The 14,429-nt window shown below is 38.5% G+C and overlaps 1 non-coding gene across 1 annotated transcript; it reads left to right on the top strand.

The window, feature by feature from the left end:
- The first annotated feature begins 6,585 nt into the window (after nucleotides 1–6,585).
- Nucleotides 6,586–6,692, top strand: LOC145161941 (small nucleolar RNA R71). Its single transcript, XR_013738797.1, has one exon. It is a non-coding gene; the product is annotated as a small nucleolar RNA R71 (small nucleolar RNA).
- The last annotated feature ends 7,737 nt before the right edge of the window (nucleotides 6,693–14,429 follow it).

Below are 14,429 nucleotides of genomic sequence, written 5' to 3'. Positions count from 1 at the left end.
AAACCCTAATTTTTAGGGTGTTGCACCCTATTTAAAGGCCTTAAGTCCCTTGGCTGGCCTCCTTACCAGCCTCCTCTGTCCAGAAACCCTAAAATCATGTATCATCTTCCTTGGTTGAGTGTGTGAGCTTGTGGAGAGCCTTGGGTGTTCATTTTTTGTTCTTTTTGAAGGAGATAAAGAAGCTAGGAGTTGCTTGGCTTGAAGAAGAGGACTTGGATCCTGAACCACCACCTTATTTGCCAAGTTTTTCAGGTATCAAGTTCTCACCTTGCTTGTTAGTCGCTTAGATCTCTTCTTGGGTTAGATTGTATGCTTTTAGCCATGGTTGGGTGGATGTTGGGGATTAGGACGTCCCAAAATGCTTATTCTTTCGGATCTAAGGTCTACATGAACTCTTTTGGCATAAAGGTGCCAACTTTATGGACTTAAGGGCTTAATGTATTCATTAAGTCCTTTATTTAGCCCCTTTTGAGCATTTGAGCTTCTCCTAGCCATGCATGAGCGTAAAGTTGGAAACTTTACGTGGCTTTCCAGCTTTAAGGGATCATATCTGCATTTTGGAGCTATGACTTTGATGATTAAGTGCTTAATGATTAAGCCCTCACTCTTTTATGCCCAGGGTTTGGGTTTTGGACCCATTTCGGTGGTCCCTAGGGGTAAAGTCAGAAACTTTACCCTTCTAGATTTCATTTTGGTAGAGATCTGAGTTTTGGAACTCTTGGATTCGTTGAAAACAACTTAATGCATTAAGTTGATGGTCTTTAAACGAACACGGCATGTTGGCTTGGTTTTCCCCTGATCAAAAGTTGGTAAAGAAACACGGCGTGTTGGGCCTTCAGGGATTGTTGACCTTGAATTTTGACCTTTGGACTTTTGTCTTTGATCAAGTTTGACCTATAAGGGGTATTGGGGCATTTGAGTCGTATCTAAGGAATTGTTTCTGTTTAGGGGTTGAGTAGAGCTGATATTCGAACCCGGGACCTATTCAGCTATCGTTCAGCATTCGAGGTGAGTTTCCTCACTGGGTTTAGCGGGCCGAAGGCACCAATGTCGGCCCATGCTTATGTTATGTTAGTATGCTAGCTGTCTTTGTGACTCTTGCATGTGTATGTGTTTATATGCTTGCCGGGCTAGGGCCCGATGACTATTTGTATGTTATGTATCTTGATGTGTGCAAATTATACCTAACAGTTTTAAATTTATTTTCCTAACTAACTTAACTAACCAATATGCACCTAGGCAGTGTACCTAGTCGGATTGTAATGTAGTTTAAGTAAGTTGGGGTCGACCACAGGGAACGGTTTTAATTAATTAATTTAACTATTATTAAGTTAACCTAAGATTCTAGCAAAGTAATGGTTTTTATCTAATTTTGCAAGTTTAGATGAACTTAATTCCTTAACAACTATTCAATCAATTAACAAAAACACTTTTGTTAGTTTGAATCCACTTTCCCTCAATGGTTTTAAATAATAATTATGACAATTCTATTGGTTACCAATTAAAACATTATTAGCACTTCAATTCCAAATTTACTAATATTCAATTAATTCATGTAGAGCTATGTATAATCACACATAATTTAACACATAATCAATTGTTAAATAGAATTGGAGCTATGTAAGATTGAGTTGACAAACACAAATTATGGTCAAATTATGAGTTCTCTAGCACAGCTAAATTCAATAATTCAATTGCTTATCTAAGATTTGTTCGATCTTAGCTCTAATAATCTAATATTCACTAAATTACTAGGTAATCAAATTCATGCAAATTAATGATCACTAACTACACAGAATAAGAATCTAAAGCAATCTAGTTATCAAATTAAGCATGCTAGGTGTAATCAATCAAACACAAGGCATTAACCAACAAGAAAAGTATAAATTACTATAAGCAAACCATGAGTTCCAGCTTCATCTAGCTAACAGAAGCAGCTAGATTTAGCTACTAATTCTAACAAACAAATATAACCAAGTCATAACTAAAAACATCATAATGTACCAAACTAGAAAAAGTGGATTATGAACTTCTTTTTTCTTCCTTGGTATTAGAACCAATTCCCAAGCCTTCATTCTTCTGAAATTCGACTCATGGAACCCTTCTCAAGTCAGCCAACCTCCTCAAAGTTGTAGGGATCAAGGACGTATATATTTTTTGAATTATCCACACTCACGTTGTGAGCATATGCGTCTCACATCGTGAGTTTAGTAGTTATCTGTGTTTAACAAGGACTCTCGATCCGCGATGTTTATCTTCTAGAAGTCCTTACTCACGTCGTGGGTCTTTAATACTCACTTCGTGAGTACGTATTTTTTTGGATTTTTTATCTTTCAACCCTTTATCCTCCAAAGTTCCGTTCTTTAACGCTTTTAGTCCCTTTTCTTAAAAATGTCTTCTTTTTGGCTGCACAATATAATTTAACCTTATAAGTACCATTTATCTATGCAAATAGCCAAAATATTAATCAAAATGTAATTAAATATTGCCTAAAAATATGTATAAATATGGCAATATCAAAATACCCCACACTTATCCTTTGCTTGCCCTCAAGCAAATTTAATTATTTTAAATTCAAACCTTCTTCACTAGCATCACATAGAACAATCCATTTTGAACTCAACCATTATACCAAGACCTCAATGCGCATATTTGTGTCTAATTCTCCTAATAACTTCCTAATCCTAAATACTCACATTCCTTATAAAATTTCACCCCTTAGCTTATATGATATTCATTTCTGCAACCCTCCAAATCAATCCTCAGAAATATTTCTTAACTTCAAGGTATTTTTGGTTAAGCTACCCAAACGTACATACTCTAGAAATTACAACTTTAGATACCACAATGAAGCTCTTTGGAATTCTTCATCTCTTTGATATTTGATCTTTGATTTCTTTGAATTAACCACCTTCTTTGCTTGATTTTTGGTATCTTCAATTTTTTTTTTGAATTTCTTCAGAATTTTGATCTTTTGATCTTCATACTTGACAGCTCCAAAATTCTTCAACTTTTTGGTAATTTCTCTCTCTCTTTTTTTTATAGAACTCACTTTTCTCGCTCAAAACCTACATGCTTAAGCAACGGTGCTTAACTTCAACCTTTATTGGTTAAAGGTATTAGTCTATGTGCAATGACTACATAAGCTTTCCTTGATAGATTTTTGGTTTAGGCTGCAGAACGTATTATGGCATATAAACTACCAGATTACCTTTTCATAACTCATGACTTTTCACTAAGATTTGGGAAGCCACAAATATATTATAACATATGTTGGCTCGGTTAAACATTTGAGCTCTCATTAGATCATCCCATATAACACCAGAAACTTAAGTTTAAATTATTATTACTAGATTAACTATTAGATTATTATTTCAAATCTATTTCTAAATTTTTAAAATTTTAAATTTTTTAGTAATTTACTTTTTCGACCCCCTACCCCACACTTATTAGATACAATGCCCTAATTGTATGCATAAAATAATTTAAAGACACTAAAAGGGAGAAAAAGGAACAGACTCCCCTGGGGTAGTAGTGGCGTGATCGAACTCCAAAAGTGTGGATTATTATGCATCTTGAATATGGACAACTTCAACTATGGAACTTGGATCTTCAATACTTGAGATATGTAAATGTGCTGACAAAAATTAGGAATCGAGCCTTCAATCTTCAACAAATGTGGTGTAGAAAAATCTCCAAAGCAAAAAGAACAATGTGGGAAAGCAAACGCCACAATGTACGGTTGAGAAAATGAGCCATAATTATCTTCATAATAATTCCAAGAAGAATGGTAGTGACCCATGTAACGAAATTGGAATAATGGTTTTCACATTTGTGAAAATTTAATATTCACGGCGTGAGGTAGTATAATTCACGACGTGAGGTCACGTTTACGCGAATTCTCAGAAATCTTCAATAACTGACTCACGACGTGAAATAAGACATATTCACGTAGTGGGAACTGGCATCTCAGAAATAAGTGTCCTCCAATTCTTCTTTCAATTCTTGCACTCAACCCAATGTCTTAATCGATTAAGACTCTTCTAACTCTTATTATTTTCGACTCTTCTCTCTAACTCTATCTTGTATCTTGACTCATCCCACACTTATTTTTATCGTGGGTCTCGACTCTAAACTCTCGGCTAAACGTGTTCGCACTCGTATCTCGACATCCTTTCCTGCATTTTTTCTAGCAAAATCTGAAAATAATAACCAAAGAAGTAAACAAGAACATAACCAATTTTTAAAAGTCTTACAATCCCAAACAAACCAAAACAAAATAAAACAAAATAAAAACAATAAACTAAAAGATAATCTAATCATCTTCTTCATCAATGTTCGCTCCACTCGTTCCGGCCCCGTCTCCTCTCGTCATCCATAGCTCCTCCCACGTAGGAATATAAGGGCATTGGGGATGCACAGTGGGTGGTCTAACCACATTCATGTGGGATAACATGGCTTCAAGGATTTGGGTATTGTACGTAACCCCACCACGAAGATTATCTAGATATGAACCCACCCGGCTTTGGAACGGTTCGGTGGGTTCTCCACCATCATATTGTTGAGTGGGTTGTTGTGTTCTTCCCATATCTCCCCGGGCTCTCACGTTCCGTCTCCTGGGCCTTGGTTGTTGCTCGGGCTCCTCGAGTGGTTGTTCAGCACACTCATCGTTACTGTTCGGTATGCCCCAATGTGACCCATAACTGACCACAACTCTAATGGTCTCAAGATATCCAATAGAAAACTCGTTCCCTTATTTACATGTGAGTGTCCTTGTAATAGCGGGGATGATCACACCATAAGAACGGGCCAGACGGGTGACAAAATGACCACCACAAATTGGGATCCCGGGTCGGGAGCTCGCCGCATATTCCGCCAAATATCGAGCCAAAAAGTAGGGGATATTGCAACAAACCCCCGACTGTAAGATCGTCCATAAGAAGAATAGATTAATCTTGGTGACCTTGTCTCCCTGTTTTTTATGATGGGTGGAAAATGTGATAAGCCTGTGAATCAAGCGATGAATGGGTGATTTAATGTTACTTTCCGGCGACACACCAGAGTTGAAAACTCCTGAAGCAATATGGGCCCAAAATTCGTGTCCCGACATTCCCCCGTAATAAGTACGGATAGCCTCCTGCAAGAATGTAGTAAACTCGGGAGTCATGGATTCATGGGCCTCGTACAAGCCCATCCTCCAAGCGAATTCTACCAAGCTACATTCCTGGTATTCCCCACCCAACCGGAAAACCAATGCCTGTGGGAAGTTCGGGTCCTGAACATTCTCGTGAAAAGTTACGGTAGAGAAGAATTCCACACAAAGCTACTTGTATACTTTCTCTTGAATGGCAAATAAGTTGCTCCAGCCCTTGCATGTGAAAGAAATCCCATTTCCCATAAAAGTTTCAGTAAGAAATGGGTTTAACTGTTCAAGGAGTCCGACCTCCCTAAGTTTGTGCCAATTAACAGTTGGAGCAACCGCGAATTCCCTGTTGTGAAGCCAACCCAATCTGTTATTGTATCTCGTTAGCACATCCCAAGAGATGTTGGTTGGAAACACATAAAACGGGTGCAAGTTAGCAATCCCGCTTTGAGCATCATGAACCTCTTGCCTTGGTCCCATTTTTCTGCAAAAGAATAACCAAGGGACAAAACCAAAAACAAAGAGCCATTAAATATAAAACAGAATCGATAATTATTCTGGAAACCAGAATTCACCTCGTGAAGATTAATAACCCACGACGTGAATTGGGTGCGAAGGCAGCGGACTATGAACACAAAATCGAGCCATTTCCAAACCAATTCTAGTTCAATACTTGCTAAGGGTTTTGTTTAATAACAATTTCAAGCACATTACAAGGTCATGCATGATAAAATCCGGGCATAATCATAACAATTTGTAATTCTAAACTATGAACACAAACCCTAGCCCCAAATAAACCAATTAGTCAAAATAGAACACTAAAAATAGGAGTTGTTTACCTTAAGTGGAAGATTACGTAAGCACAAAGGTTGTTTGTGGTGGATTATAGCCAAAATCGGATGTGGGGGACCAATAATCAGGTTCACTTTGTGAGTGTTATAAAGAAAATGAGGGTCAAAGTGTTTCTGAATCTTTTAATATGTGGTCCCATGATTTCAAAATTCACGTCGTGAGTTCTTTATGACTCACGTCGTGAGTCCGTCTGGGCTTAACAGCTGGGCCAATTTATTCTAACACTAGTTGGGCCATAAAAATTTTGATCATGAAAGCAGCCCATTCCGGATTATATTATGTCTAGGCACAAAATTGGTCCCATCATCAATTCCATTTTTATTAAAAACCCATATTTTTTTAAATTACCACTTAATTTTAAATTACCCCACATTTGATTTTTACTAAGATTATTCGATGATTAGATGATCAGATATCCTAAAAAAAACTAAAAATGCAAAAACTAAACTAAAGGTAAAACGAAAAGAAATCAAGGAGTTTCCTTGTCTTCGACCAGATTTTTCTTAGTTAGTGGTCCTTGAGAATCAAGGAGTTGCCTTGTCATGACATTCACACCATCATAAAATATTGAGACTTATTGTTGTATGTTAATGTCATTTTGAGGACAATTTCTTAGCAACCCTTTATAACGTTCCCATGCCTCATAAGGTGATTCACCAGGATTTTGCTCAAAGTTGGCTATTGCCTTCTTGAGTTTAGCTATTTTTGATGGTGGGAAGAATTGTTCTAGAAATTGCTCGCGTATTTGTGCCCAAGTAGTGATTGCACCAGGTGGTAGTGCCTTCAGCCAGTCTTTTGCAGCTCCTTTAAAAGTGACCGGTAGCATCCTTAGCAAGACTGTCTCTCTAGGAACATTTGGGACATTGAAATAGTCTGCAATGTCATTGACCTCATCTAGATGCTTGTAAGCATCCTCATGATCCCTTCCAGAAAATGGTACATCCTTGAGTGCAGTAAGGATGTGTCCTTTCAGCTCAAATGTGACAGTTGCAGGAATTGTAGATTGTACTAAACCAGGATCAACATCGTCTCTTATCCGCTTTTTGTATGCTCCCATGGACATATCCGCAATGTTCGCCATCTCCTTTTCTGGTTCGTCTTCAGGCTCACTCTTTTCTAATTCGAATTCAGGCTCAGATTCGTATTCGGATTCTTGTGGGTTAGATATTCGATCAAAGCTCTCAACCTTTCTTTTATCCTTTGATGATGTACTTGACTCTCCCACTTTCTTTCCTGTCTTCTTTCCAAAGACTGATTTGAGATCCTTGAAAGGTGACTTCTTTGGTGTTTCGTTCACTCTTGCGTTCTTATCCGTCTTTTTGTGAAGGGCCGACTCTGGATCTTCAAGTGGTGGCACCAAAGGCGTGTTGGAACCTCTGGTCATGAACTACTCCAAATAAACAAAAATAAAAACGTAAAACCGAACAAAAAAGAAATAAAAATTAAAAAACAAAGAGAAAGAAAAACGACTGGATTCACGTCGTGAGCCTTAAAAGCTCACGTCGTGAGTTTAGTTTTGAACAAAGAACTAAGCTGAAAAATAACTTTTTGTAGGTTTTCCTCCACAAAAAGGATCGATTAACCTAAAGCAAATAAATTAACAACTAAAATGGTCGTTCCCCGTCAACGGCGCCAAAAACTTGATGTGTGCAAATTATAACTAACAATTTTAAATTTATTTTCCTAACTAACTTAACTAACCAATATGCACCTAGGCAGTGTACCTAGTCGGATTGTAATGTAGTTTAAGTAAGTTGGGGTCGACCACAGGGAACGGTTTTAATTAATTAATCTAACTATTATTAAGTTAACCTAAGATTCTAGCAAAGTAATGGTTTTTATCTAATTTTGCAAGTTTAGATGAACTTAATTCCTTAACAACTATTCAATCAATTAACAAAAACACTTTTGTTAGTTTGAATCCACTTTCCCTCAATGGTTTTAAATAATAATTATGACAATTCTATTGGTTACCAATTAAAACATTATTAGCACTTCAATTCCAAATTTACTAATATTCAATTAATTCATGTAGAGCTATGTATAATCACACATAATTTAACACAAAATCAATAGTTAAATAGAATTGGAGCTATGTAAGATTGAGTTGACAAACACAAATTATGGTCACAATATGAGTTCTCTAGCACAGCTAAATTCAATAATTCAATTGCTTATCTAAGATTTGTTCGATCTTAGCTCTAATAATCTAATATTCACTAAATTACTAGGTAATCAAATTCATGCAAATTAATGATCACTAACTACACAGAATAAGAATATAAAGCAATCTAGTTATCAAATTAAGCATGCTAGGTGTAATCAATCAAACACAAGACATTAACCAACAAGAAAAGTATAAATTACTATAAGCAAACCATGAGTTCCTGCTTCATCTAGCGAACAGAAGCAGCTAGATTTAGCTACTCATTCTAACAAACAAACATAAACCAAGTCATAATTGAAAACATCATAATGTACCAAACTAGAAAAAGTGGATTATGAACTTCTTCTTTCTTCATTGGTATTAGAACCAATTCCCAAGCCTTCCTTCTTCTGAAATTCGACTCCTGGAACCCTTCTCAATTCAGCCAACCTCCTCAAAGTCGTAGGGATCAAGGACTTATATATTTTTCGAATTATCCACACTCACGTCGTGAGCATATGCGTCTCACGTCGTGAGTTTAGTAGTTATCCGTGTTTAACAAGGACTCTCGATCCGTAATGTTTATCTTCTAGAAGTCCTTACTCACGTCGTGGGTCTTTAATACTCACTTCGTGAGTACGTATTTTTCTGGATTTTTTATCTTTCAACCCTTTATCCTCCAAAGTTCCATTCTTTAACGCTTTTAGTCCCTTTTCTTCAAAATGTATTCTTTTTGGCTGCATAATATAATTTAACCTTATAAGTACCATTTATCTATGCAAATAGCCAAAATATTAATCAAAATGTAATTAAATATTACCTAAAAATATGTATAAATATGGCAATATCATATCCATGTGATTATTGCATGTGTATGTGACTATTTGATATATGTTATATGTATGATGGGTGGGGCCCGATCTATTACCGAGCGGGGATCGATGCCGGGCGGGGCCTAATGTCGGGCGAGGCCCGATACCGGACGGGGTCCGATGTCGGGCGGGGCCCGCTGACAGGGAGGGGCCCATTATATGTTTACTGTATGTATGATATTTGGTAGTTTGGGGAACTTACTAAGCTTTGTGCTTACTGTTTTCAGTTTATGTTGAAGGTACTTCCGGTTGCAAAGGGAAGAGCTTGGGTTGACTGCATCGTACACACCATTAGGATTCCACATATGATGTTTTACTCTGTTTTTATAATAATTGACACAATAGTTTTTATTTGAAATGTTTGGATGATATTGGAAATACTATTTTATCTATTATTAAAAATGAAATTTTTGGGACCATATTTTAGGATGTTTCAGAAATGGCATCCCCACATATACGGTCACTAATAAGCCACTGCCTTCGCCAAACCAATAAGCTCTCGCTCATATGCAGGAAATTTATAGTGCCTATCAGCCAATTTTCGACTGAAAAAGGCAATTGGGTGGTTCTGTTATTAAAGAATGGCGCCAATCCCCATGCTAGAGGTGTCACACTCTACAAACAGGTTTACGAAGTCGAGTAGAGCAAGAACAGGGGATTCCAATAAATCCTTCTTCAATCGTTCAAATTTCGTCTTTGACTCCGAGGACCAAACGAAATTGTTTCAACGAAGCATGCTGGTAAGTGGTGATGTAATTATCCTATAATCCTTAATAAACTTGCGATAGTAACCTATGAGTCCAAGGAATCCTCTTAACGTGCGCACATTATGTGGTTTGGGCCACATCTGTATAACCTTAATTTTGGTTTGATCCACCGCCACCCCTTCCTTCTAGATGACGTGCCCTAAATAAGCCACCTTCTTTTGACCAAACGAGCACTTGGTTTTTTTTTAAAAACAACCCGTGTGTTTGTACCAAATAGAGTACCATTCTTAAATGAACATAATGTTATGCAAGGGAGCGACTATAAATTAAAATGTCATAAAAAATGAGAACGTACCGTCGAAGTTGAGCACGAAACACTTCATTCATTAAACTCTGAAAGGTTAAGGGTGCATATGACAACCCAAATGGCATAACCAGAAATTCAAAGTGACCGTGATGTGTACGAAACATTGTCTTCTCAATATCGGTTGGGTACATCCGTACCTGGTGATATCCCGATGCCAAGTCCAATTTGGAAAAGATAGAAGCCCGATGTAATTCGTCTAATAATTCTTCTACTACCGGTATTGGAAACTTGTCTTTAACGGTTTTTGAATTAAGTTCTCGATAATCCACACAAAAACTCCATGACCTGTCATGTTTTTTAACCAAAAGTATCGGAGATGAGTAGGGTGACTGGCTAGGGCGAATAATCCCATTTTAGAGCATCTCCACACATTGGTGTTTTATTTTGTCCTTGAGGAGATGTGGATAACGATACGGCCTAACCACGACGGGTTCAGTTCCGTTGAGAATACGTATTCGATGATCACAACTCCGAGAGGGTGGAAGATCTTTGTGTTTCTCAAAATAGTCAAAAATTGTTCTTAAAATGTATCCAGATTTGGTTCGGCTTCATCTAGCGAGGTGAGAGCGGCGAGAGTGGCAGCCTCAGGCAATTCTCGTGCCACTTGATAGTGTTTCCTTCTACTTTAAACTCAATTTCTCTCACAGTAAAGTCCCAAAGAATGGGTCCCAACTGCTGCAACCATCTGATACCAAGAACCAGGTCGAAACCTTCCAATGGTATTGCAAAGAAATCTGCCTTGAATTCATGTCCTTGTACCACCAGTTGCAATTCCTTACTAAGATCGTTGCTTGCCATTTCCCCCCGTCAGGTAATGCGACACGTAATCCTGGACGGCGATAAACCGCACTTGCAGATATTTTGATGCTCTTCCTTCGAATACAAGCAGTTTAAAAGAGTATCAACATAAAGCTGGTGAGTTCATAAGCGGTGGTTTGTAGTGAAAATCGTTGATGAGTTCGGAAAATATTTGTATAGTTTCAAGAAAATCCGATATTTTCCTTAGCGAAAATGTAGTGTTACCAGTTCTGTAATAAACCATGTATATCTGTATGTTTCCAAGAAAATCCGATATTTTCTTTAGTGAAAAGGTAGCGTTATCGATTTCGTATAAAACCATGAATGTTCGTTACTGAAAACTGTAGTGATAAGCGAATATACTACCACATGAGACTAGCTAAAGCTAATTATGAAGTATATTTTGAATGCATAGCCATAGCGTAAATTGTTTTGTTTGAAAACCCTGGCCTGGCCAGTATACGTAGTGTGTTTTAGTTCTATTCAGTAAAATAAAACCGTTGAAGAGTGTCAGATTTGTAAACTAAAGGTGATTTATACATAATGTGAGTCGTATAACCATGCTTGATATGACTAGTGACCTTTCCAACGTTCTTCAGGCATCGAGTTAAATGACATTTGTACATCTCAGGCGTGCCCACCTAACTGTAGCTAGCAGTCCAGATGTGGGATTGTCAGTCCCGAATAGATCTATTCACAAATCTCAAGCTCTCCCTCCAGGAGACTCTAGTTATACAGTGGTAGGATTTATCCATGTACACCTAAGGGTACAGTAGTGAAGTAGCGCCTCACAGTATCGTACAATCTAGTTTACATGTAGTGTAGTAGCGTTTTACCGTAGTGAAAATCCGTATGTATACCGTATATAATGATAATTACAGTTATGAAAAAACATGATAAAGTGGTGATGTAACTGTAAACTATTTCTGTCTTCGTGCGTTTGTTTAATAGTGAAAGTTTCTGTACTCGTGATGTTTAGAAAATCCCAAACTATACCGATTATAGTTTGCATGAATAGTGAATAGCGTATCCGAAAAACTATGCAAATTTTTGTGAAAACGTCCCTTATGCTCAACACAGTACAAAAGGGTTAAAGTATGAGATTTGCATAAGTTTTGAAAACATTTATGTTTAGCTTGTATTCCCCCCCCCCCCCTGAAAACATTGAAAATATGGAAAAATATGGGGGTATGAACTCACAGTTGTTGCGTGAAATTGTTGACTGAAAATGAAGATCCTCGAGTTGTTGCACGACACTTAACGAAATCCTATTATCAAATAAATACATATATGTATCTAAATTAGCGATTTCGATAAATAAAGTGTCATAAGAACACTTGTATTCGGTTGAGGAATGTTACCGGGACTTGATCGAATCAAAGAGGGTGAGTTTTCAGCCAAAAGCACCACCAAAAAGATGTTTACGGCCGTGATCTATAGTTTACGGTTTTTGAAGGCTCGGCGAGTTTACGGCCGTAAACTCAAGAACAGAGTTTACGGTCTTTGAAGGTTGGACCGTAAACTCAAGAACAGGGTTTACGGTTCTTGAAGGTGGACCGTAAACTCAAGAAAAATGGTTCTGATTGCTGATTTCGAAGAGATGAGCGTTTCCAGACGTTCCAAAGTGACTCTAAACGTGGTTTCTCGATGTTTTCCGAAGCTTGAAGGTGTTTTGAGTGTTTACGGTTAAGATTCTTTGGCCAGAAATGTTCTAATGAAGGTGGAGGCATCGTATTTATAGGGGTGTTGTGGGGGGTCCACTCGTTACTGACCGTAAACAGGTTTACGGTCGTAAACGAGTTTACGGCCGTAAACACGTTTACGGTCGTAACCTCACTTAGACCGGGAATGTTTAATATTTTTTTTTCGAGATTTTTGGGTTTCCACGCGATTTTTGGTTCCGACTCGTAAATAATTTAATTATATACATAACTCGATTATTTTCAAAACCAAGAAGTTTGACGGAAAAGTTAATGCATTCGAAATTTTATTAACGGAAATCGCGTAACGGAAACGGACAAGGTTTCGGGTTGTCACATCATCCCCCCGTTAGAGGGAATTTCGTCCCGAAATTCGAACATGGAATACAAATCATGGATTAGGAAAGAGATGCGAATACTTCTGTTTAATCTGATCTTCGCGCTCCCAAGTGAATTCAGGTCCCCGCTTGGCATTCCAACGAAGCTTCACTATCGGGATGCGACTTTGTTTCGTTCGTTTGATCTCTTTGTCCATGATTTCGACCGGTTCTTCCACGAAGTTGAGATTCTCGTTGATTTCAATCTCGTCGAGAGGAATCACAAGTGTCTCATCGTACAGACACTTCTTTAGGTTCGATACGTGGAAAACAGGATGAATGTTGCTGAGCTCTCGGGGTAATTGGAGTTTGTATGCTACTGGACCGATTCTAGCAAGGATTTCGAACGGTCCAATGTACCTTGGGTTTAGCTTTCCACGTTTCCCAAAACGTATCATGCCTTTCCAGGGTGAGACCTTCAGAAGGACGCGGTCACCAACCTGGAATTCCAAGGGTTTTCGTCTCTTATCGGCGTAGCTCTTTTGTCTATCTCGAGAGGCTTTCAGTCGTTCTCGGATTTGTATAATTTTCTCAGTTGTTTCTCGGATGATCTCGGGACCAGTGAGAGTACTGTCGGGGACTTGACCCCTGGCTAGTTGCGTGTCACCCACTTCAGCCCAGCACAGAGGGGATCTGCACTTACGGCCGTAGAGGGCTTCAAACGGCGCAGCCTTGATGCTAGTATGGTAGCTGTTGTTGTAGGAAAATTCAACCAAAGGAAGATGAGCGTCCCATGATGCGCCAAAATCGATGACGCAGGCTCTCAACATGTCTTCCAATGTCTGAATTGTTCTCTCACTCTGTCCATCAGTCTGCGGATGATAAGCCGTGCTCATGTCCAATTTAGTTCCAAGAGCTTTCTGTAGTGACTGCCAGAACCTCGATGTAAACCTGCTATCTCGATCGGAGATAATGGATGCAGGTACACCATGAAGGCGAACTATCTCTTGAATGTAGATCCGTATGAGTCTCTCCATCTTGAAGTTTTCTTTGATTGGCAGGAAGTGTGCGGACTTCGTTAATCGATCGACAATTACCCAGATGGCATCGTGCCTACTCGGAGATCTGGGTAACTTGGTGATAAAATCCATGGTTATCCTTTCCCACTTCCACACAGGTATTTCCGGCTGCTGAAGTAAACCTGAGGGCTTTTGGTATTCTACTTTTACCTTGGCACAAGTCAGGCACTTGCCCACGAAAGTAGCAATTTCCGCTTTCATGTTTGGCCACCAATAAAGTTGTTTGAGATCCAAGTACATCTTATCCGAACCTAGATGAACGGAGTATTTCGTCTTGTGAGCCTCATTCATGACAACCTCTCTGTACCCGCCGAACTTTGGGGTCCAGATCCGGTTCATGAAATAGTACATTTCGTCTCCTTTGACCTCCAAGTTCTTCTCCATTCCTCGCAGTGACTCATTTGCCACGTTCTCGGGTTTTAAAGCTTCCAGCTGAGCCTCTCTGATT

This window comes from Lactuca virosa, chromosome 2, assembly GCF_052849685.1.
Source record: "Lactuca virosa cultivar CGN04683 chromosome 2, Lactuca_virosa_CGN04683_v6, whole genome shotgun sequence".
NCBI classification, from domain to species: domain Eukaryota; kingdom Viridiplantae; phylum Streptophyta; class Magnoliopsida; order Asterales; family Asteraceae; genus Lactuca; species Lactuca virosa.
Note: the sequence above shows the minus strand (reverse complement) of the source record. Positions and strands in the feature narration are given on the sequence as shown.